This window comes from Neovison vison, chromosome 3 (genome assembly GCF_020171115.1).
Source record: "Neovison vison isolate M4711 chromosome 3, ASM_NN_V1, whole genome shotgun sequence".
Classification (NCBI taxonomy): domain Eukaryota; kingdom Metazoa; phylum Chordata; class Mammalia; order Carnivora; family Mustelidae; genus Neogale; species Neogale vison.
Window position 1 is genome coordinate 81,336,383 of NC_058093.1, and position 27,260 is coordinate 81,363,642.

The following is a 27,260-nucleotide window of genomic DNA, read 5'->3' on the forward strand; positions in this document are numbered from 1 at the left end:
TTTCAATCATTCTCAGTACCCAAGAAATCGATCTGAGGACTGACAGAACAAACTGCACTACAGAGAGAGAAGAGGTCACATCACTGAAAGTAAGAGATGCAGAGATATGATCTGGTTGCAGGTGCTGCAGTAAGAAGGGAGCCCACAGAGAAAGGGGGAGAGAGAGACAAAGAGAGAGAGACAATAGAGTGCACAGGGATTATGCAAGGAAAACACTTCCACAAAGCTGTTGACTGGGGCTGAGAGGAGCTGATTTTCCTGTTTTTACAACCAACAGTGCTCAAAGACTTGATCTTTAGAGGACTGAGGCAAGGCCAGCGTGAATTCCTGAGGACATGGTAGTGTTCTTGTGGAGGAGAGGGAATATCCCATGAGTACAGGTGATCTGCAGGTCCTCTGGGATGCACTGAGAGAGAAGGCCCCCCTTCTTGGGGTGCATCTGAGAAGATGGCATTGCCTCTCTGGGGACAAAAGAGCCAATGCGCATCATTACTGTCCCCTACCCCACAGTATAGGTGCAGAGATACTTGTTGAGAATGGATAACCTGGACACTGGCTCTAAACAAGACTAACAATTGTAAATTGTAAATATTTATGGGAGCACCCAAATACATGAAACAATAACATACATAAAGGAACTCATTGATAAAAGTACAATAATAGTAGAGGACTTTAACACTCCACTCACAGGAATGCACAGATCTAAGCAGAAAACCAATAAGGAAACAATGGTTTTGAATAACATACTAGACAAGATGGACTTAACAGATACATTAAGAACATTTTATCCTACAGCAGCAGAATATACATTCTATTTGCATGTGTCACATTCTCCAAAATTGATCACGTACTAGATAACAAATCAGGTCTCAACAAGTACAAAGCAACTGAGATCATACCATGCATATTTTCTGACCACAACATTATGAAACTTGGAAGTTAACAATAAGAAAAAAATTGGAAAGGCCACAAATACATGGAAATTAAAGAATATCCTACTAAAGAATAAATGGGTCGATGAGGAAATTAAAGAAGAAGAAAAATACATGGGAAAAAATGAAAATGAAAACACAATGGTCCAAAACCTTTGGAATGCAGCAAAAGTGATCCAAAGAGGAAAGTATACAGCAATACAGGCCTACATGAAGAAGCAAGAAAAATCTCAAATATACAACCTAACCTTACACCAAGGAAAAAAACACAGTGAAGCCTAAAGCAAGCAGAAAAAAGGAAATAATAAAGATTATCACAGAAATAAATGATAAAGAAACAAACAACAACAATAAAACAGATCAGGCTCAGTAGGTTAAGTGTCTGACTCTTGATCTCAGCTCAGGTCTTGATCTCAGGGTTGTGAATTCAAGCCCCATGTTCTGCTCCATATAGGGCATGGAGCCTAAAAAAGAGAGAGAGAGAATTACAGGCTAATATCCAAAATACTGATTTGCAGGGATACATGCACTCAGATATTTATAGCAACAATATCAACAATTGCCAAATCATGGAGAGCCCAAATGTCCATCGAAGTGGTAGGTACATACAATGCACCAGAAGAAGTGGTAGGTACATACAATGAAATATTACTCAGCCATGAAAAGAATGAAATCTTGCCATTTGCAATGACATGGATGGAGCTAGAGAGTATTATGCGAAGTAAAATAAGTCAGAAAAAGAAAAATACCATATGATTTCACTCATATGTGGAATTTAAGTAACAAAACAGATGAACATAGGCAAAGAGAGAGAGAGAGAAGCAAACCATTAAACAGACTCTTAACTATAGAGAACAAACTGAAGTTTGCTGGAGGGACGTGGATGGAAAGATGGGTTAAATCAGTGATGGGGATCAGGGACGGCACTTTTGATGAGCACCAGCTATCATACATAAATGACGAAATCACTAAATTCTACTCCTAAAACTAATATTACGCTGTATGTTAACTAACTGGAATCTAAATTAAAAACTTGAATCTAAAAAAACAGAAACTATATTATCTTTTTAAAGTACTCTTAAAAGGTACTTTTTGAAGTATTTTATTTCTGATTCTGTTATCTTATTTAGTTGATAATGCCTTCACGAACTCTCTGAATACCATGAGCCAGTGAGTTCTTATTTCCATGCCTCCAACAAAGCTGCTCTTGCTTTGAATGTCACAGGAGCACGGTAAGTGGATTACTTGAACTATTTACTACGATAGGATTCTAGATATTCCCACCAAATAAACAGAAAATAAAATATAATCATAAGTCAAATCTACTTTTACAGGTCTTACCATGTGTGCCCCGTATTAAACTATTAATTTAATGGTATGAATCACCCTACTAAAGGGAAAGATGGTCATTTCCACATATCTGAGATGTGTTAGACATGTTAAAGAGGCTCTTAGACATGGTAGAAAGGCTCTTCATAATCCTTAGACTCCTCTCCAACACATGGTCTAAGGTAATGCCTGTCCATCCTAAACATGCTGTCAACAAAGGGACAGTGTGAACGCCTTTGTGGGCATGCATACACACATACGTACACAAATCCCTCACTCTGAATGAGAGTTAACCAAACAGAGGTTTAGGTTTTAGATTGAGAGCCTTGGACAGTTGTGACACACTTTCAGCTTAATCAGTTATTAGTTCAAATCCAATAGAAGTGATATCTGAAATTGGAATCTCAGGAGTAAGACCACATAAAAAGGCAATTTTGGAATGCACCAAAAAGAGTTGGTTTTGTGGGTTTTTTGTGTTTTTTTTTTTTTTTAGTTTTTGGCTTTTTTGGCGATGTAGATTTTCATGAACTCTTCAGTCATTACACATTGTAATTTGTCAGTTTCTATTTGTCAGTTTCTAATCGTATTTTGTCAGTTTCTACACCTGGGGAAACCTTTTCACCACAAGTAAAATTGTTTTAGTGTCACATAGAGTAGTTAGTGTACAGCGTCTTAGGTTATACAGTCTTGGCAATAGGGAATCAGTATGAATAGTCTGCAAAATGAGAATAAATAATGACAATGTGAAATCAATAATTTCTTAAGTCTCCAGGAATCAGTGCCTGGGGGTACTGACAAAGGTCGTTGTCCTTCAGGATCCTTATAGCTTATGGCCCTGAGCACAGCCCTGGGGAGTGAGCAACTAAAATGCAGGAAAGAGCTCTACACCACCATGAGAACAAATAAGAGTATAAGGAGTACTAGAAATGCTGAAGAATTTAGCAATGCACATAAAACTCCATTCCTTCTTCCCTTTCCTCTTTCCCCCTTCCTTTCTATTTCCTCTTGTCTCTCTCCCTGTCTCTTTTTCTCCAAGAGTAGTGTGAGGGTACACACACACACATACATACACACACACACACACACACACACACACCACTGTCCCTATCCGCTTTTCACTGACACTAAAATAAAAGAGGAGAAGATTACTGTATTTTTACAAAGAAAACCCAGCCTTTCAAAATCCCTAATCTTCCCTTCTCAACATCTGGTCCCACTACATGTTCAGTCAATCTATAATTGAACATAACTTTCTAAACATCATCAAGAATTAAACAGAATATTTTAAGCATCTTATAAAGCAGGGACCATATGTATCCTGTTTAATTTAGTATTTCCAGCCCAGTGGGACACCTGTTGTGAGCCTGTAAATGTTTGTTGTTTAAACAGAGGATCCAGTGATCCTGAGTCCTAGCCACACCTTTACAGTGGACCTTGCAGATTTGTCTGCCCAGCTCCCTCCCATCTTCTTGATGGGAGTAGTAACAATTGTACAATCTGGCCCCAGGCTAAGATTTAGACCGAGACTGCAACTCACCAAATGAACCCCTCCTCTGGGTAACTTATTTCCAGAACTAAGAGATTCAAGAATCAGTCTACTTTCTCAAAAGGAGAAAAGTAAGCTGAGAAGCTGGGAAACAGCCGATGCTTGCCTGTGAGGATAGAAATGAATGAAGCTGATGTGCAAAGACAAAAAGAGATAGGAAAGCAGACTTCAAGAGAAGCCCCCTGTGAGGCACCCTTTCTTCCTCCAAGGCCCTGGCTCTTGTCCATTCCTGGGGCCTCGCCAAACCCTTGCTTGGTTCCGTGAGAAAGGACTAAATTCTTAAAATAAATGCCTCTTTTACAAGATAACTCAAAAGGAGTTTGGTTGTGTGTTTGTTGTTTTTTTTGTTTGTTTGTTTTTGTTTTTTAATTTATAACCTAAAGAGTCTTAATCAGTCCCATTATCATCTGTAAAGACTTTTCAAAATAAAAATGACAGGGCCCACCCCAGGAGATTCAGTCTCAGCTGTAGACTAAGTGGAAATGGATGGAGATGCTGGCCTCTCTCACTATATTTTTAAAAGCTTCACAGATCATTTTGATGCTCAGCCAGGGTTGAAAACCACTGCACTATATGATGTGTTATAAGAAAATATAAAGGAAAAAGAGGACAGTAACCCAATACTGCAGAGATTTTGGATTTCCTTATTTATACTGGATATGTATATGTAAATAATACTTAAGCATGCTTTCAAAGGAATATATCAAATGTCTGCATTATGTTTAAAACTAGTGAATGAATAGGGAGAGAAACAGGACATTGGAATTATTGCAAAATGTTTCTTTTGGAAACGTGCATTTATCTCAGTGTGAAAAGTACCTTTCAGAACTATACATCAGGAAACTTTAATCTCTTAATAATACAAAAAATGGTAGTCATTTATGTTAAAATGACATAATTTGGCATTAAATAAAAGTTCAACTGTTCAAATCATGCAAATAAACTGTAAATTAGGACTAGATTCTTGAAACGTTAAGACCATAAAAGTGAAGTTTTTATTTGCTTTATTGCCAGATGAACCCATTCTATGTAAATTCTGTATATCTGCTCCAAGCCATCTTCTCTGAATTACATGCTATTCATCATTCTGACAATACTAAAATAGCATAAACCTCTATTAATAAAGATAACACATTTTTAATGTCATTACTGGTACTCCCTTTATATCTCCATGTACATGGGAGAAGATTCCTAAAAATTACCAATGTGTAAATAATGTAGACACCAACATTCAATGTGATCCCAGAGAAAAACCATAAATGTATAATAATTTTCTCCATTAAAACAACATATTTATTTCTCATAACAACTCTCCTGATAGGAAGGAATATAAGAGATGTTACTTACAAGCCTAGAACCACACAGTGAAATCTTCACTCCTAAGCCACTGCTTTCCACTTATGCCTCTATTTAAGCATTCATTTTTATTCATTTCTTCTGGTTGGTAAGAAAAAGACATTCTAGCGTTCCCTTAATTCTACCTTGTAACACTGAATAATGGCATGCTTTTATAGCTATTCAATAATTTTTTTGGAATGTTAAGATCAGTCAAAAAATCTTTCCCTTCCAATCAGATGTTATTGCTGTTTGTAAATTTCACCCTATAAAACCCAAATGTACAATTAATTAACTAGTATTAGTTTGGGTGCCAGAAGATACCTTTCCTAGATGAGAAAGGGTCACTACCTCCCAGGTTCTAGTTCTCAACCTTACAGGCACAGAAATGAGATGTTCATTCCTGAGCATTTTTTCCAAGTTTATCACTCATATGCATCACAATTTTTCTGAACTGCCTAATCAATTTTTGCCCCATTGTTTGTTGCACCTGTCAGCATTTTATTATTGATTTAAAATAATTTTGTTTTATAAATATTTATCATATGCATTGGCAATATTTTTTCTAGTTTTTCATTTTCCTTGATTTGGTATTTTCTTTTTAGTTTTCAGAAGTTTTAAACATTTTTGTCATTCAAACTATTGAGGATTTTCTGTTATTGACTTCTGTAGCCTGATCACAAATCAGAATATTACAGATAACAAAGTAAATATTTATTAAAAATAAAAGCAGGGGAGCACCTGGGTGGCTAAATGGATTAAAGCCTCTGCCTTTGGCTCAGGTCATGGTCTCAGGGTCCTGGGATGGAGCCCCCCCACATCGGGCTCTCTGCTCAGCAGGGAGCCTGCTTCCTTCTCTCTCTCTCTGCCTGCTTCTCTGCCTACTTGTGACCTCTGTCTGCCAAATAAATAAATAGAATATTAAAAAATAAAAAATAAATAAAAAGGAAAAGAAAAAACAGGATTATAGTTGGCTAGATCAGTGGGGGTTTTGTCAGTCATCTTTCTTGTATCTTGGCAGCACATATATGGCTGAGCATTCCTTTCTTGAAATGTTTTCTTTGTTCCCATATTAATATAGTCTTCTGGTTTTCCTCTTTCCCCTCTTGCCCCACTCTTCTATTTTCTTCATAATTCCATCTACTTTATCTGAGAGTAAATATTGCAATTCTTTAAGATTTGAAATGTGTCAGGATGCCTCCAACATCATTTTTATACTCACCCTTGGATGCCTTGACCATATTAATGAATTTAACCACTATGTGGGGCTCATTGATTTACTCATATCTTTATATCTCCAACCTAAATCACTCACCTGAGCCTCCTATATATTCAACTGTCTACTTGATGCACCTACTCATAACCTCAAAGGTACCTGAAACTCAGTATGTACAAAACTGTTCTTTCTTTCCTTCTCTCTCTTCAAGATGATTCTCTATCAATATTAACTAACTTAGTGAATCCTGTCAACATGCACCTGAGATTCAGAAATTTAGGAGCTATTTTTGCAATCTCAATGCATTATGGAATAGAAGTATAGTTATACCTACTGGATTGACCAATTTCTCTTTATTTTGTAAGCTGCCATTAGCAATTACCTGGATCACTGAAATAGCAAAAGTCGGGAGTCAGTAAAGTTTTTCTTTTCTTTTCTTTTTAAATATTTTATTTATTTATTTGACAGACAGAGATCATAAGTAGGCAGAGAGGCAGGCAGAGAGAGGGAGAAGCAAGCTTCCCCCGCCGCCCCCACACCTCGAGGAGAGAGGCCAATGCAGGGCTCAATCCCAGGACCCTGAGACCATGACCTGAGCCAAAGAAAGAGGCTTAACGCACTGAGCCACCCAGGACCCCCTCTTTTCTTTTCTAAAATAAATATTACAGACTTTTTGAGCTTTGTGACTTCTGTTGCAACTACTTAACTCTGAGGTGTAGTGACATTAGCAGCCATAGACAGTACATAAATGTATGAGCACAAAATATGGTCCAATTAAGCTTTATTTATGGACACTAGAATTTGAACTTCATATAATTTTCATCTAACATAAAATTTTTTCTTCTTTTTCTTTCAAATGCTTAAAAATGCAAAAACCATTTTCAATTAATGAGCTTTAAAAAATTAGATAGATGATAGATAGATAAATGATAGGTAGATAGATAGATAGATGTGACGGGTTGGATTTGGTCCACAGATTCCTCGTTTGCTAATTCCAGTCTAAATGGCCTTCCTACTTGAATGTCTTCTAAATTTATTTGTAACACTGAAGACAGAGGGATCTTGTCTGAATTTAAATCTGATTATGTCATACTCCTGTTCAGTGACTTTTCTCTGCTTTTAAAGCAAATGTGAAACTTTCTGACATTGTTTCAAGGCTCTGTAGGGTCAGATTCCCACCTTTCTCTGTTCTCACACAATCTTGAACACTCCATCTCATACTCAATGCATTTCTCTCACTAATAATTTTTGACTAGTACTTTTTATTAATGTAAGATAGAAAACTTGATTCTTAATTTTTATATTCTACATAACATATAAGACATGATTACCAAGTATATGTTACAGAAAGGTCATCAAAAGCTCTCTTACAAACCATAGAAAATGAATTTCACATCGTTGCTCTTTTGAGTTGTAATTTAAAAACAAAATATATATTTTCTGGTTGTCAGATACTATGCGATGATTGTGTGGTATCAAATAATTATAATCTTCAAGACTGCTTCTATTTCGTATACTTCAGAAAATCATGCTAAACACCTAACAATCAAAACTGAGCATTTTTAATAAGACCTTGTAGAGGAACTTACATAGAGTCACTCATGAAGTGTAACAAAACAAAAACACTTATTGCTCCAATTAAATGTTGCTTTCTACATGAATAATCTGTACTGAATGCCATTTTTCAAATCAGTTTATTTAAATTAATTTCGACAAGCTATTAAATAATATTCATAAGCCAGTAAGTCAGAAATCTGAAATTGTTATTATATCTGACACTTGACTCTGTTTGGTGAATCCTGTACAAATTAATCAAAAGAAAACTTGCCTTGCTTCCATACCTACACTGACATTTAACAGTGCCAATTAAATGGGATATCTATGCCAAGCCTTATTAATATAATCAGCATATTGAATGGTAAAGGTATCAGTGGTTTTATAAAAATGAATCTCTACAGTCAAAATAATAGTAATAATAACATCCTGACTCTTCTTAAGTCGCACTTCATTGTTTTTACAAAAAGAAAACTGAACCAACTTTGAAAGTTATAAATTGTAGTCTCTCACAGTGGCCATCCAGTAGGCTAAAAATATATATTATGAGTCCTGGACAACTTAAGAGTGAGTTACCATTACCTAACTTGATTTAAAGAAATATTTTAGAGCTAAAAGAACTAGTTACTTGAATTCAAGCAAGTCACTTAAACTTAGTCTATGATACATCACATGTAATGGACTAATAGTAGCAACTTTATCATATATATTGAATAACAGTGTGTGTAAACATTATCAAACACATATAAGGTATTATAAAGTTCACTTTTCCATAATGCATTTGCCTGGAAGATCAGTCAGCCTTTTATTGTTGAATTGTTCTAAAGTATAATGATGTATCTGATACAAACTGAACAATACCGCTTTCAAAGTAAGACTGCTCTATCATATTTTAAACTGCCAGAGAACATACCTAGAGTACCCCATACTCACAATCTGCTCGTTATTCCCATAGTGTACACTACTTTTTTTTATGTTTCTTTTCCCTTTTCCTCGACTATATTCTAAGTATTGTGAGTGATGAGTGCCAAAACATTTTCCTATACTCTGCAGGGTGAACAATGTTTATCGCATAGTATGCACTTAGAAACTATTTGTTGAATAAATGAATTGATGAACTTAATACACTTTGACTCTGACAATTTTTTTTTTAAAGATTTTATTTATTTATTTGACAGAGAGAGATCACAAGTAGACAGAGAGGCAGGCAGAGAGAGAGGAGGAAGCAGGATCCCCGCTGAGCAGAGAGCCCGATGCGGGCCTCGATCCCAGGACCCTGAGATCATGACCTGAGCCGAAGGCAGCGGCCCAACCCACTGAGCCACCCAGGCGCCCCCCGACTCTGACAATTTCATTACCCCATTTAGTTCTGAAGATTTACTTCAAAGCCTCTAAAACTAACTTCTTGTTCCAGTTGCATATGGTCCCATTGACTCAAAAGACATTCCTCTAAAGCCAGTTTATTTCTCTATATTTTCCGATCTATTCTATATTTAATTTTAGAAATGTTAATGATACAGTTATTATAAACATTTCAATCGACTTTCTAAGAAAGCAAATAGATGTTTCATCTAATCCTATGGGAGCATTTTTGTAAATCGAAGATTTTTCTTTTTTCTTGGATATTTGTTCTACCAGGGAAATAGGTTGTTATAGTATCTGCTGAATTTAACAAGCACAGATCATCCAATAAAAATTATTTATCTTAAATTATAGGATACAATGACATGGTGGATTAATTATGACCACTCTTGTTCTAAAGCATATAATGACTTAACATTCATTTTTCTTCTCTCATTTTTGGCAACACATTTCAATTACTATATAAGAGATAGCTATTTTAGAAGATTTAAGAATACAAAGTGGCATAGAAGAGTCCCTGGGACAAAAATTTTAAGCCATAATTCACTTTTGTGGGAGGTATTCACTAATAATTACAACAATACAGAAAAATTCATTCAGGGAATGTCTAAGTCTCCAAGTATACGACCGGTCAATAAGTACAATAAGTTCAATCCATTCAGAGTATATACTAAACCCCAAGTCAGTGCCAAGGCTTAAAAGTAATTCAGAAAATAGCAAAATTTGCAAACTTCCAAATGTCTTCATTGTTCCTGAAAGTAGGCCCAAAGGTACCTTTTTCAAAAGACATATGTACCCTCTAAATATCTATTCAGATAGGTAAAAATATTTAAATGAGATGAAGAATACATTTTTAACATTAAAAGACAAGCAATAAGAAAAAGAACAATTATAAAGAAAACCAAAAATTCAGGCATTTAGTCTATTCTTGCTCTAGAAGTTTATCCAGGTTCTAAAACAAGAAAACTTTAAACAAATATCTCGGAATTTGTCCCAGTGTTACTTATTTTTAAATTATTGGATCAGTAAGTACACATGACTATTAATGTAACAACAAAACAAAATCAGACATTCTGCCTCACCTCACCATTTACCTGTGTTTTAGCACTCCTTATAATGAAGGTAAAAAATAGATTTATATCCCCAGATAAGTAGATAGATAAATAGATAGATGATAGGTAGATTAGATTTGCTCATATCTTACATACATTTTTTAAAAAAGATAGATTATAGATCAGATTTGTTTATATCTTGTATACACTTTTAAAAAATATATTGTTTATTTATTTGAGAGTTTATTTATTTATTTGTGGGGAAGGACAGAAAGAGTCTCACTCAGCCTCTGCACTGAGCCTGGAGCCCAACACAGGGCTTGATCTCACAACCCTGGGATCAAAACCAAGAGGAGATCACAGTCAGTGTCACTGAGGTGCCCCTACAATACATTTTTCAGCGTAAATATATTGACTGTGATGGTTTGGGGGGCAAGTAGAATTTTAACTCAACTGGATAACAATGAGGAAGATGCATAACAAAATATACCAACTCAAGTTTTGGTATTTCAACATTCAAGCACCCATGATCTTTCTATGGTTTTCCTCAGCTATTCCCTGAGTGTGTTCTTGGCTAATTTCCCTGATGGCCACAGGGCAGCTTCCATGGGCCCAAGAGTCCCTGCAGATAGGATGACATGTAGGGAATAAGACATGTTTTCTATAAAGAGTAAGGAAATAGGTCTTAGAAGCCAATCAGCATGTGTCACCTCACATCCTATGTCCAGAAAAATGTCATATGACTGTTCAAAAGAGCATTATTAGCAAATGGAATGGTGTTATGCTAACTGGTTTTATGAAACCCAGCGCCTTGAAAAGGTGTGGGTTAGCTGAACAAAATGAGAGTCTGTATGAAAAGAATGGAGGATGAGGAAAGTTCATCAAATATTATATGAGCATTCAAAATGTCTATTATATTGATCATTTATTTTATATATATGTGAATATTGATTGAAAGCCCACCATGCTCCAGGTACTGTGTATTAGACATCAGAAATAAAACCAAGAACAAGAAAAGCAAGATTTCCTCCCTCATAGTGTCTACTTATCAATAAAAAAGATAATGTCAGTATGATGAATAATAAAACTGAATATAGTGAATATTATTAGATAAGAGTAGACAAATATAAGAAATATTTTAAAGAGATGACTGTGTTTGCTGAAGAACAGGACGTGAATGGTGAGAACAAGGTAGAAATCTGGGTGGATGATTGCATTTACTGAGATAGTGAAACATGCTGAAGACTGATTATGTGAAGCACGGGGGTATCAACAGTTCTGTTTTGGCCACGTTGTTCCAGGTAGACATGACACAGCCCAAGTGAAAATATGAAACTTAAGTTCCAAGGAGAATTTCTATGAAAAGATTATATATTCTGTAGAATTACCTTTTGTTCTCTGGATATTTTTAATTTTTTTATAGAGTTTATAGTGAGAATGAAAAATGATACAGCCACTTTGAAAGACATTTTTGTAGTTTTTTACAAAGCTAAACCTATTCTTTTTTTTTAAGATTTTATTTATTTATTTGACAGACAAGAGATCACAAGTAGGCAGAGAGGCAGGCAGAGAGAGAGGAGGAAGCAGGCTCACCTCTGAGCAGAGAGCCCGATGCAGGGCTCGATTCCAGGACCCTGGGACCATGACCTGAGCTGAAGGCAGAGGCCTTAACCCACTGAGCCACCCAGGTGCCCTAAGCTAAACATATTCTTATCATACAATCCAGTAACTGTGCTCCTTGGTATTTACCAAAATGAACTGAAAACTTAATGTTCACACAAACACCTACAAATGGATGTTTATTGAAGATTTATTTATAAATGCATAAAGTCAGAAGCAACCAAAATGTCTTTCAGTAAGTGAATGGGTAAACTGTTGTACATTCAGACAATGGAATACAATTTAACAGTAAAAACAAGTGAGCTACATAGCTGTGAAAAGCCATGGAGGGACCCTAAATGCATATTATACATTAATAAAAGAGGCTAATATATACTGTATGACTCCAACTATATGTCATTCTGAAAAAGGTAAAACTATTGAGACATGACTACTGGAGCTGAGTGGGGAGAATGAGTAGGCACTGCACGGAAGATTTGGGGGCAGTGACATTATTTTGTGCAATATAGTAATAATGGATACATACCATTATACACTTGCCAAAACCTATAGTATATACAACAGCAAGAGTAAACCCTAATGTAAACTAGGGATTTTGGGTGATACTGAAATGTTAATATAGATTCGTTGGTTGTAACAATCATACAACTTGAGCATGGCATGTTAATAGTTGGGTATGCCACATACGTATGGAAGCACAGGGTATATGAGAAGAGCACTTTCCGTTCAACTTTTGAACCTAAAACTGCTCTATAAGGAAAGTATATTTAAAAAAAAAAAGTAAGTTGCAAAAACTTATTTTTTTAAATGGATTCTACAGGGAGAGATGCAATAATTTGAAATTATAAAGAGGAATTCTATTATTTAATGCCCCACTAAAGTAAGCCAAAACCATCACTTCAAAGTGATTATAGGAAATGAAAATATGAAATACTGGTTAAAAATGTCATTTCCAAACTGAGTTATCAGTAGATGTGTTCTTCTTTTAAAAAATTACAGGCCTCAGAAGTTCATCAACCCTGCTTCCAGCAGATTTGCTCTTTCTTTTTCTGTTTCCTAAGAGCTCTGGGGTCCTTATATAAATTGCTTTTGCAAAATTTGCAAAGCTAATTCCTCTTTTATTGACAGTCAATGAACCTGTTATTGAAACCTGCACAGTTTCTAAAGAGGATGTGCCCTTTTCCTTGCAACAATGTACAACACTTGTTAGTTATTTTACCATATCAGATTTTTCTTACAAAGAGACAATTTCATGAACAATGGTATATGATTGTACCAAATAACTCAAAATTTAAAAATTAATAAGAAAAGTAAATAAGAACTTAATTCCAGGAAGTTGAATACAAGTGATATATTCAATTGGTGAGGCATTTATCTGACACTTTGGTGGATAGGGCACCATACTACATGTCTTTTGACAATATACAATGATAAAAAGGCATAAGCAGTATAAAGGCCATATGTATAAAAAAGAGGCAACATTAAAGAAACTTTACTTTGATCATGTTGATAATAAAATGTTCATATGGATTACTGTAATATATCAAGCCAATTCTAATTCTTAGTCAATCTTAATGACTTTTGCCAATGTCAAGTATTTACACAACTTGGTCAAATGACTTCTTAAAGTTCTTGCATGTTCATGAAATCTATTATTTAATACATTATTTGGATTTATTGTTATATCTTCTGCATTCCTATGAGATTAAAATTAATATATTTCACACAGGCATAAACATGGTCTCCTTGTTCAGTACTAGGCCTTCATTTAATACACATTTCCTTAAAAAACATCTACTAACTATTGCTGCAAACTAGAGAGTAATAACCTAGGCAAAATCTCCTCTGAAAAACCTGGATATTTAGAAAATTATTTAAAAATTGTTTTCAGAGACTGGAAAAGAGGCAATTCAGAGCTGTGATTCCTGAGACAAGGGAAACAAATGAGATGAACCATTAAATTATCATGGCTTTCTACCCAGAGGCAGTTTTCAAGCCATGAAATCATGGAGGGGGAACCCAAACAAATCTTGGTGGTCTAGTTGAGTTAAGAAAATAGTGAAGTTTAAACTACTTACAAAGGTCTAATAGGGTCAAGGTTTAGTAGTACATTTCAAGTATCCCTTGAGTGAGCCTATTCTGGACCTACCCTAGCAGATCTAAGGAAGTAGATTTAAAGGGAACAAAATAATCTATAAAACTTAAATCCCTGTTCAAGCAAAGAAAAATACTTTTTAAAGGAAGACAACAAAATCCCTACACTGAAAAAGGTAACTGACAATGTCAAACATATGGTAGAAAATTACTACACATGTCCAAAAACAGAAAAGTATAATTTACTCCCTGAAGAAAACATCCAATAGAAACAGAGTAAGGAATTATAGAGATGATTACACTAGCAGATGAGGGCATTCAAAAAAAGTATTTTAAATATGTTCCTTATGCTCAAGAAGGTAGAGAAACAGATAAATATGAAAAGGAGAGAAACAGGAACAACCAAAAAAAAATGGAAATTCTAAAGATGAAAAATACATTATCTGAAATGGAATTACCTCTGGATGAGATAACACTGAAAAGGAAAAGATCATTGAACTTGAGGCCGTAACAGTGAAGAATAAAGGGGAAAAAAGCATCAGTGCCTTCTGCTCTGATGCCTTTCATTTCCTGCATTCTTAAGGAAATAAAGGAAATACTAAATAGAGAAGATAAAGGTAAGGATTAACACAGACTTCTAATTAGAAACTATGTAAGTCAGAAATCATGAAATTACATCATTATATGCAGAAGTTTTTTAAAAACTTGTTAACATAGAATTCTATATTCACATAAAAAATGACCTTCAAAAAAAATAAAGAGCAAAATAAAAACTGTTCCAGAAAAACAGAAGCTGAGAGAATTCTTTGCCAGCAGCATAACTCCACAAGAAATGTTAATAAAAATTCTTTGGAAGAATAAAAATGATTACAGATAGAAATGAGGATTTTACGTAAAGAAATAAAAAATCAGAAGACATAGTAAACATGTTGGTAAATAAAAAATACTTTTTCATTTTTAATTTCTTCAAAGAAAAATCTTGTGTACATCAAAAATTTTAAAAACTTACGTGGGATTTATAATATATGTAAAAGTAGAATGTGTTACAAAAACAGCACCAATTACAATACGGAATAAAATGGAAATGTGGTCTAATAATATTACATTCACAAAGTGGTAGAAACTTTCTGAAGGTAAACTTAGATATGATAATGTTGTATGTAATAAACCTAACAGCAACCACTACAGAAATACAAGACGACATACAGTCACTAAGCCAAGAGTAGGGATAACATGGTAGGCAAAAAATTACTTCATTAATCCAAAAGAAAGCAGAAAGGCAGAAATACAGATAGATAGCAGAAATACAGAATAGATAGCACAAACAGAAAACAAATAGCAGGGGCACCTTGGTGGCTCAGTTTGCTGTCCGCTGGGGTCATGATCCTGGAGTCCTGGGATCCAGCCCAGCATTGGGATCCCTGCTCGGGGAGAGCCTGCTTTTCACTCTGCCCCTCACCCCATTTGTGCTCTCTCTCGCTCTTTCAAATAAATAAATAAAAGCTTTTTTTAAAAAATGGCCTAACAGTATACTCAAGAGACATAAATTCTTTGGGTTGATTTAAAAAAAGCAATATCCAGGGGCGCCTGGGTGGCTCAGTGGGTTAAGCTGCTGCCTTCGGCTCAGGTCATGATCTCGGGGTCCTGGGATCGAGCCCCGCGTCGGGCTCCCTGCTCAGGGAGCCCGCTTCCCCCTCTCCCTCTGCCTGCCTCTCTGCCTACTTGGGATCTCTCTCTGTCAAATAAATAAATAAAATCTTTAAAAAAAAAAAAAAAGCAATATCCAACTATATTATGTCTATAAGAAATTTATTTTAAATATTAAGACAAATTCATTAAAATTAAAAAGATAGAAAAAGATACATCATGCCAAAATTCATCAAAAAGAAGTGTAGACAGTAGCATAAAACAAACAAAGTTTTAGAAGAGGGAATATTTTCAGGAATATATGTGAGCATTTAATGATGAAGGGGTTAATTCAACGGGACGAGGAAAGAGTCCTAACTGTGCATGAACCCACTAACAGAACTCCAAAATACATAAAGTAGAAATCAAACACAACTGAAAAGAGAAACAGCCAAATTGCTATAATCTGAATGGAGGGAAGTAAAACCTAGCTTTATGTAATAGTTTAAATTTTTATTAAAACAATTGACATAAGTACTACAAATGGGTTATCAATCATTCATTTACTCATAATACTATATGAAAGAGAATTTTATAGGTAGTAGATAATAAACAAGCTAAATATAATCTTTATTGTTAGGGAATATCAAATAATGAAGCAGCTTACAGTCTTACGGTAGGAGTTGCCATTTTGCAGGTATTTAGGTAGATCCAAGATAGAACAAAATGATAAGTTTAGTAAAGTTACCTTTTTTCCTCCTAAATTTCATTATGAAAAATGCCAAATACAGAAAAGCTAAAAATAATTATTTCCTAAATATCTACAAAATAGATTTTAAAATATTAACATTTTCCAATATTTAAAATCTTTCTAGCTATTCTTTTCATGCATCTTAAAGTACATTTCAGGTACCAGAACACCTCTAAATAATTTAACATGTATCTCCTATAAATAAGGATGCTATATTAAAATACCCTATCAAAAAACTCATTTAAACTCTGCAGCCATCAAAAGAAATGAAATCTTGCCATTTGTAATGACATGGATGGAACTAGAGGGTATTATGCTTAGTGAAATAAGTCAATCAGAGAAAGACAACTCTCATATGATCTCCCTGATATGAGGAAGTGGAGATGCAACGTGGGGGGTTTGGGGGCGAGGAAAAGAAACAAGGGGGGATCGGGAGGGAGACAAACCATAAGATACCCTTAATCTCACAAAACAAACTGAGGGTTGCCGGGGGAGGGGTATAGGGAAAGGGTGGTGGGGTTATGGACATTGGGGAGGGTATGTGCTATGGTGAGTGCTGTGAAGTGTGTAAGCCTGACGATTCACAGACCTGTACCCCTGGGGCTAACAATACATTATATGTATATAAAAAAAAATTTTTTTTAAACCCTCATTTAAAACTTATCAAAAACTTATTTAACCTTCAACATCTGCTAATTTCAGTCCATTCTCTAATTCTCTAATTTTCCTCCAAATTTCTTCATAGTAATTTTTATAAGACAAGATCAAATCAACTTTCAAGCATTGCATCTGTCATTATATGTATGTCATTTTTTTTTATTTTGGTAAAGTTCCTGCACTGCACACACATATAGATACATATACCTTTTTTTCAAGGCTCTTATCTTTTTAAAGAGTGTGTCAAATGAAAAATAACACAATTTAGTAACAAGTTTGATGCCTTTATTTGAGGAAAAACAATCAAGGAATTGGAGGAGTGCAATGCCTTACAAGCAGTGGAGGACTCTTCCTGAGAGATTTTGGACAAGAAAAAGCTTTCGAGAGCTTAGAAAAAGCAACACCAAACAGGGCATAATTGGCTAGGAAGTTAGGAATTTCCCAGTAAGGTGACCAGGTCCTGCTTTCTAGGGTACGGTAAACACAGCTAAGTTGGAGGATTCTCATTGGGTCTGTTAGGTTTTCTTGACAGTGAGGTATTTCTGTTAAGTGCAAGCTGACACCAGTGACGGTTGGGTCACTGGGGTGAACTCCATTTCATGGGTCCCAATATCTGAATTACCTTTATTAAGCGCAAACCATTATTTTTCTGTTTGCTCTATTGTTTGCTGTGTTCTTCTATTTTTTTTTTAATTTTCTCTGAAGTTTTTGTATAAAATCTTGCTTTCACTTCAATTCAGGATGATTTTTTTTGGTATGAGTATTTCATTGGTGATGCAGAATACTTCATAGTGAGAGAAGCGGGAGGCAGAGTGTCAATCACAAGATGCTATCAGTGGTGCTAGATTTGATTACTTGGTTAAGGTGGTGACGGTAAGATCCTCCACTATGCACAGGTTTTGAAGTATATCTTGAGGTTAGTTTCCAATCCCCTATTTTCCGAGTTTTCTCTGTGGATTACATTACCTCTCCTAAAATACTCAGTGACTCGGTGTTCCCTTTATTCTTTTTTGTCATATGTAATCTTATTCTTAGAAAGGGCTCTCTTATCACTCATAAAACATTTTTGATGGACTTGTTCAATTATGCCTTATCTTTAAAGGTAAAATGGAAAGCTCAGCCTCTTATCAAAGCCAATTTAAGATCATCAAGCTAATGGGAGAGCTGAGAAGACAGCTTTGGAAGTTCTCGCGTACATAAACCAGTTTTACCAATTAAACTTTAACTTGATGCTGCTTTTGGTAATTGTTGCCACTTATGTGGAAATAAGTAAATGTTCAATCTGTGATTATTTAAGGATTCTTATTTTTATATTGTATAAATAATCATATATAACTCTAAATTCCCCAGGTATCATCTACTAAGCCCACAAAATTAGGTTCATGCCCATCGTTAAAGAGTTTGATTGCTTTTTAATCACTGTCTTCTGAAAGAGAAACCAGTTCCCCACACAGGGGTTTCTCAAATTCCCCCAAAACTGTCTCACACATGCTTAGGTATAATGTTATACTTTTCAGTTTTTCATATTTCAGGTCCTGCATGATGTCTATGGAGGCACTTTTTTTTTTAATAATTTTCATTTTCACTTTTTCTTTAAGATTTTATCTATTTACCCAACAGACAGAGATCACAAGCAGGCAGAGAGAGAGAGAGGAGGAAGCAGGCTCTCTGCGGAGCAGACAGCCCGATGGCTTCTCTGCGGAGCAGACAGCCCGATGCGGGGCTCGATCCCAGGACACCGGGACCATGACCTGAGCCGAAGGCAGAGGCTTTAACCCACTGAGCCACCCAGGGGCCCCTCTATGGAGACACTTTGCTATCATCCCTACTCCCACCTTCTGTGAAGGGATAACCCACTGCCTGCCAGGTGTACCCAAAGCCCTAACATGCCTTAAGTCACCACAGGATACACCAGTTCTGACTGCACAATAAAACATGCCGTGATGCCCGAATAAACAAGAAAAGTGTTCCACTCCCAAACACTGTGTGGTTCGGTGTCTGAAGTCACACTGTTTATACTTCAAAGCATATTCAGGCTTCTATCTAATTTTATCCTACCCATTATTAGACCGACTTCCTAAAACTAAGCGAGGAAATAAAATAACACTGTCCTGTGTTTTGGGTTCTTTCCTGTCCCTCTAGTATGTGCTTATCTATCCAATATTTTTGACTTAAGTTATCATCATTGCTTCCATGAGCAGAGGCCTAGGGTGTCACCAACCTCATGGTCAATTTCAGTTTGTCATGCTATTTGGAATGGCTCCTCCTTAGTATAGTGGTTAGTCAGTATCCCCGCCTGTCATTGTGCTATTTGGAGTTAAGTTGACTTGGATTCAAATACAAGATAAGCCACTTATTTACTACGACCTTGGGCAAGTTCCTTAGCTTTTTTGTTTCAATTCCTTAGCTCCAGAAAGATGAAAGTATCATCACATGTCATACAGGTAAGGCTTTTTTTGTGAGGCTTAGTTGAAAAACATGCACCAAAATCACTTAAATCACTTAGCTTAGTATCAGCACATGGAATACAACAGTAATATTACTAATTATTTATTCCGACAGTGAAATCACCCCACCCATAAAATTTCCTCGTTATTTTGTGACTCATCCAAAACAGTTTCACATGTCTTCAGGTATAATGATATGTTTTCATTTTTGCTTTTCAGATTCTAGATACCACATAGTATCTAATTCTAAGCAAATTAAACTTCAGCTAGAACTGAGGAGTGTTCAAATTTTTAAAAGCCAATCACCCAGTGATATGTTATTTCCAGCCCCATTTAGGAAGAAAGACCTATGCAATTGAGCATAGTATTATAGATATACTTTTGTGGCTTCCAGCAAGGTCTCAAAGTTGTCAATCATGAGCTGGTACATCAGCAAGGCGGCTCTCCAGAGACATTACACAAGGCAAATCTTTTAATATTTTATCAGCTGCTGTTGATAGGAGGCACTTCAGCTTCGCAAGTCTTTTTATTACTTCCTTTCATTTATTCTTAAGAAGCTTTTATCTCTGTTTATTGATTGCTACCTTTTAAATTTTTATTTAACACCGGTAAGCAGAGAGATATGATTAATAAATTTGATTAAATTTTTCAGTAGAAAATTACTTTAAAGGTGCTTTCACAAATCTAATTGATCTTCTCTAGATATTTTTGCATTTATTTGTATCTATTCTTCTGTTATGCTGATTCTCTGAAGACAGATACTCCAATAAGGAAAAAAAAAAAAAGTAGAATTGTAACTAAAGAGAAGTGCCACAAAACTCTTGGAAAATTCTTTTTAGGCTGTTTTCAGCAGAGCAATACACAAGGGGCCACATGCCATGGATCAATCATAAACCTCAAGAAAAAAAAATGACAACTACAAATATATATACAGAGAGTATTTATTCTCAAAAATGACTGAAATATGTGTGCACTTCTTCCTCCTAGGATGAACCCCAAATAACATCCAACTGTCACATGAGAAATTCGCTAAGCAGGCGGAAAAAATTATTCAGAGCCTCTTTTAGCTTACTCACAGTCAGAAACTTGCTGATTTCAATCTTTCCTATTTTAGCAGCTGCAAAAGGAACAGAGTGAGAAACAGCAGAGCTAACAAAAGTTCATTAGACTCCATATATACCCTCATGAAACTCATTATGGAGATGTCATTGCTGAGGAGATCATGGCATATTTCAAAAGACTGCTGGGTTAGCAGTCTTTACTACAGTGCTCTCCAGAGCCCCATTAATCTTACGCTGACCAGTGGTGTTTTTTAGACTAGGTGGGTTGGAGCCGAAGGACCTGCTTTTCTATTGTTATTATTGTTTATTTGCTTAAGTAGGAATAACCAGGCAATTCTGCCAAATACATGAAATTGGGAAACTTTGAACTGCTCTTGACCATGAGAATGATTGCTGACAGAACCTAAGAGAAAGGAAAAGAAAAAGAAAATGAGGTGAAGGTCAACTCTGCTTTAAGCTTTTGGGAAGAAGAAACCTAAGTTGATTTTTCCACATTTCCTCTCAAGATGAGGGTAATTATATACAAAAGTTGAAGCTGAAGGTGCTGATATGACCCTGAGGGAAAGATTCCAAGGAAGTCACTTGATTTAATTCCAGAATCCACTGAAGCCAAAAGAGGCCTCAAGCTGGTACAATTCTCTAAGCTAACTAACTGTGTAAAATAATTCATTTTTTAGGAGTATTTTTTGTACTTATACCCCTTGGAAACTTTTTGAATCACAAGCGTTAGGTAGAGCCAGGGATTAGGGGTCCTAGCTAAATCTCACTCATATCAGGAGGTATTAGTATATAGGAAATTGTGGTGTATCACTGGAAATGTATATAGAAAGAGATTATCTTAGTCTAAAACACTAGTTCTCAACCTGTCAACCTTGGCTGCACATTAGAAGCACCTGGAAAGATTTTTAAAAATCATGATCCCCCGCCCACACTCTGGGCCAATTAAATCAGAATTTCTTGAGGGTAGATTTAGACATTGGTTCTTTTAAAGCTACCTCCATTAAATAAAATGAGCAATGAAAGATGAGAACAGTTTCTCAAATAAATATCCTTCCCTTCAGGGCAGTATTAATCTGTTTTTAGTCCTTGAATCAGTTTATAAATCCATGCACACAAATATACATAAATTCCTTAATGCTGTCGACTTTCAATGTGTGGTTAAAAATAATCGGCACATGACATTTATATGCACATGCTCTTATGGCCCATTTAAACTTACTCCACTGGGAAACTAAGGTAGGCTAAGATTTGTTAAACTTTCCAAATAGACACAAACTAAATCTCTTTCAGTTATATTTTTTCAGGTTACATCTGTCTTTTAAGCAACTGATTAGGTCTTTCAGCACTTCCCTCATCACCAATCCCTTCCTTCAAAGCAATGCCTAAGTATCTATGCAAGATATTTATAGGTCTTCCTTCTACCGAGAAAGGAGTTCTCTTTGAGTTCTCCTTGAGGGGTTTCAGAAATCTCTCTAAGGCTGGTTGCTAGGTAGCTCCAGTCCTGGATCCCTGACTTTAATGCCTCTTATACTGTAGATGGTTTTATGATACTCCTGAGTATTTGTGACCATTGCTAAAGTCGACAGTCTAAACCATAAAGACCCTACATACCCATCAGAGATTCTTCATCTTCTGGCTCCTGACTCCCTCCATTCCATGGGTTTTCTCAACACTCCTAAATCTTCTCATGATTCATGGAATCTCAGCTGCATTCAATGAGCCATCCCTCTAGGACTCCAAACCACCTTCCAAGACCCTTCTCAGCCTCTTAAGAAATGATCGTTAAGTGTCTTGCTACACTGAGAACCCCACTAGGAAACTCCAGAGTTTTCTGAGAAATTGGTCAATTTATTTAATCTGTCTGAGAAGACAATAATTCCATGAGATTCAAGCACAAAGGAGTCAGCTAAATGAAGATCTGGAGAAAGTACCTTCTAGACAACAAATCCAAATGCCTGAGTTGGGAAAAACTTGGCCTGTTATAGAACAAGAAGGACAATATAGATCCTTGTAAACCAGAAGGGAAAGTGGTGGAACATGGCAGGCCAGAGATAAATTATAGCCAGATCATGGAGGGATCACTGTAGACAAAGCAGCAAGCTTGCATGTCACTATAAGTACAATAAAAAACCAAGAGGATTTCTGTTGAGAGATGATATACTCTATTTAATTTTAAAAGATAATTCTACCCCCTTTAAAAGAATATAAATTACAGAAGAATAGATTAGTTGTAGAAGCAAGAACGGAAGTAGAAAGAATAGGCCAGTACAACTGTCTAGTGAGATAGGAGTATGGCCTATACTAAGGTGGCAGCAATGGAGATTAACAGAAATCAACAGATAAGGAAACCATTTTGAAGAAAAGTTGGATTTGCTAATATATTTCATTTGTGTGGGTAAGTAAAAGACTATTCCTAAATTCTGGCTTGCATAACAATAGTGGTGTTATTTACTGAGGAAGAAGATTAGGAAAAGAAGAATTAAAAGTTCTCATTTGTACATTTTATGTTTGAATGCATGAGATCCAAGCCTAGATGTCAAATAGGTAGTTAGGTATATCAGCTTTGCACTCAGCAGATACTGATTTGGGAGTTACCGACATGGAGAAAACTGTTAAAACCATGAGACAGATTCAAATCCTGTAAGCAAGAAGGAATATGCTCTAGGGAATCGAACATGTAGAGAACAGTCAGGAAAAGAAATGTAAGTAGAACAAAGATAGCAGAAATCCAGGAAGGTGTGTGTAGTATATCAAAGGAATAGGGTTGTCACAAGGGTAAGCGGAAGCTATTGGGTTATAGTGCAGAATCCAGAGTCCAGATGTGTGAGAGAATGTCCCTGTGGAGGAGAAGGGGTGGCCCCACTCCAGCTGGTGCATGAGTAGTTAATGGAGGATCCTTGCAAAGGAATGAGTTGGCACCACATATTTGAGCCTGAGCAGCCACAGGCAAGCATCCATGCAGGGGCAGGGGCAGTGGTGGCCACAGGAGACTGGTTATATATGGAAGGATTGACCAAATAAGTACAGACATTAAAGCTGGCGGGAGTTAGGTTTCTCGCACTCAGAGAATGGCCTACAGTAAGGAAGAAAACAAGGATGAATCCTGAGTGTTGCAATAGAATTGAAGGTACTGATGTTGACTCATGTATTTTAATATACACAGAGCAAGAGAGACAGAGACAGAGAGACAAAGAAATAAAGATATAAATGTGTGTGTAGAAATACAGTACTGAATAGATATGAATATATGTATATATGCAGGTACATACGTACACACACTCCTTAGCTCTGTCTGCTGAGACGGCCAGGGTACACTGGCACTCCAGCAGACCCAAGTGCGCCGTATTAAGAAGTGCTACCGGATCTTCATTTCTAAACATCATTCATCACTATCAGAAATTAAGAATCTTTGAAGAAATAGCTGACTGGGTCAGGAAGGAGAAAATAGGCCTGGAAAATCTAACTGTGCCAGAAATAAAGTACTTAAAGAATGATTCAGACATGTCAAAAGGATACAGAAGCCCTTTGTCGCTTTGCCAAATGTAGGACAATTTGGACATCAAAGTAAGTAAACTTACTAAAAAATAAATGAGTGAATAAAAAATGTAGTAAAGAATGAAATGTTTACACAATCCCAAGCTCTCCATGAAATTCTTTTTCATTACAAAACAAAAATGAATAATTTTACAAGGTAGCAGTCTGGAAGACATGACCTTAAATACATAAAGTTAACACTGTGAATAATGAGGCAAATCAAAATCATGTGCCCCCTGACAGGAAGACAGTCTAATTTCTGTGATAATCCTTCTCAGTATACACAAGCAGAGAAACTAATCAATAGAAAACATCAGACAAACCCAAATTCAGGGGATAGTCCATAAAATAACACACCTACTATCTTCAAAAGTGTCAAAGTTGTGAAAGTCAAGGAAACTGGCACACTCAGAACTTTCCAGGCTATTGATCCAGTATGAGATAGTAAATTTTATACACTCTACAAAATGGGGTAGATCAGAAACTGATCCCTAAAATCAGTTTTTATTTAGTTATTATTTATCAGTTATTATTTAGCATTATGACCTTCTTTTCATGTTTGTGAATTAGAACACTTAGTTCACAATCAAATTTTTATTACATGACTACACATAGCAACACTCAAAGCTAAATTGAATAGCTCTGTTTTAGAAACACAAGCAATGTTTTTTTTCCTTTACTACATACTGCGAAGGCAGAATATTGTAACTATTTTTACTACTGATAATAACAATTCATATATTGTTTTCACATAGCTAAAGTACTCTAAGTTTAAAATGCAAACAAATTAATTCCATTAATATCTAAACCACAGCTGTATTATTATCTTTGAATCTGTGAACATAGCTAATTGAATTTTTGAAAGAATATTTCCATCAAAATTTACTTTTTATTCAGTTATAATTAGCAACTTGAATTTTCCTCAAGTAAGTGGCATCAGTGCATTGAATTTGTACCTTGGCAGTCATCTGAATTATTTCCATATAGCTCGATGACCAATTTTTAGTCAAAAAGTAGGATTTATAGCCTTTGTCAGGTCTGTTATATTGTTCTTATATGACATGATTAAAAAGTGAGAACGGTTTTCAAAATGATAAATGATGCAGGAGCATGACCAATTATTTGTCATCTTGCAAGATAAGCTGATGGTATTCAATGTCTTCACTTGGGCTCTACTGGACCATAGATAACCTCTTTGGATTGTCTTACAGAGCACCTAAAAGCATTTTAGCCCTCTGGTTCAGGCAACCTATATGTCAAGCAGAAAAAATAAAACCACCGTTCTCAGGTTTGTGTTTCCCTGGAGGAAGAAAACAGTTTGATGCAATTTGTCAAAAGCCAGAGTGGTACTTTAATGGACAATTTACTTTAAATGGCTGCAGTTATTGCAGAACAAAGGCCCATAGCTCGAGATAAAAAATCCTTTCCAATTGGTTTTACTCAGATAGATTTAATTCCCTAAGATTAACTAAGGATATCTAACCTTTCATACTCCTCGTCTATCTAAAAGCAATAAAAGTAATAGTAAAAACCTCTGAGTTTCCGGGGTTTCTTCATCTTTAATGTGTGAAATGCAATCAATTCCCTAAACCTCACATTCTGCTCAGACACCTGAGATGAGAAGTGAATCAACAAAAATGATAACAACAACAACAAAAACCAAACTTCCCAAAAATTGTCTGAGGGAGTTCTGGGGGAGAATTTTCTTAAAATTTTATTAATAAATTTTTATGAAGGTATGTGTGTGTGTATATATATATACATTTTTGCATTCTAATATAATTATCAAATAAAAACAAATTAAAAATTGTGACATAATAAAACATAAGAATATTTCTATTTTATCGTACATGCAAATGTATAAAATACTATAATTTGTTTCATGATGGTCCTGATAGGGAATTTAGGAAATAGCTACTCAAATTTCTATTTTGTTTCTTTGTATTTTCCTATCACTACCTATGCTAGATTAATACTTGCAATATTTGAGATTTTACTGAAATAGTAACGCTATGATTCTGATTATGTTTATCTCCTATTCCAGTCTCCTTGGTTCAGTGATTAATCCCAAGTGGCAGAATGTAAGAAGTGCTGAATGTAGCCAAGTGTGTTTGCCTGAAGCTGACCAGAGTCACATATTCAGTTTCCACAGTGTGAATTGCTGTCGGAAAAGTGGCCAGCTGCCCCACAGACGGTGAGAACAAGAAAAAATGAAGTGGTTCAACACAGGAGTCTGATATAATTGACTAGAACAATTTGAAATTTCTTTTTGGGCATGTCTCTCCATGCATAATTAACCTTTTATGAAAGCTCCCACAAGAAGAAAACTCCAGGAGCCACAAATCAGCACTGGTGTTCTCCATCCTACTCCCTATTAATTCACTGGTACTTGTAAGGACCTACTGAGAAAATGAGAGTTAAATATTTGATAGGCTAATGTTATAGCTCACATGAATATTGTGTATGCTATTTTCAAGTAATTTGAATGTGTATACTTTAATACCCACATATAAAATGATAATTAAAAGTTAACTTGTATGAAAAAAGCAAATTTTTATATTCATCAGCAACTCCTATACCCTACAAAACAACACATCAGAACTTATAGTTCATAATTTTATTTTTTCATATATCCTGCAGATAAATTAATGCCTGGATAGTATCAACCTTAAAATGTAAACTTTCTCTAAACTGATTGTACAACTTTACGACTGCACAATATTTACAATAGTAATTTATTTATTTATTTATTTATAAACCGTTTTAACTAATCCAAGATGCTACTAAGGGAAACTGAGGTCTAAGGGCTGGGTGAGAGACAAGAGGGTATATGGGAACTCTGTGCTTCTTGCTTAGTATTTTGGCAAATCTTAAGCTTTTGGCAAAGCTTAAGTCTGTTAAGCTTAAGAGAGAACATTTATGGTAAGTATTTAGAGTTTTAGAATTGTGACAGAGGAATTTCATATAAAAGGTAGAAAACATACAACAGACTTCAATAATCATTATCACTTCTCCCATTTTCCGTAAACACAAACATGAAAATTTTTGTACGGGAACCCTTGTGAAGTTGTATTTACTGATAAGCATTTTTTCAGACATTTATCTTCTCCACATTATTCTTCAGATACAAAGGAATAATGAATT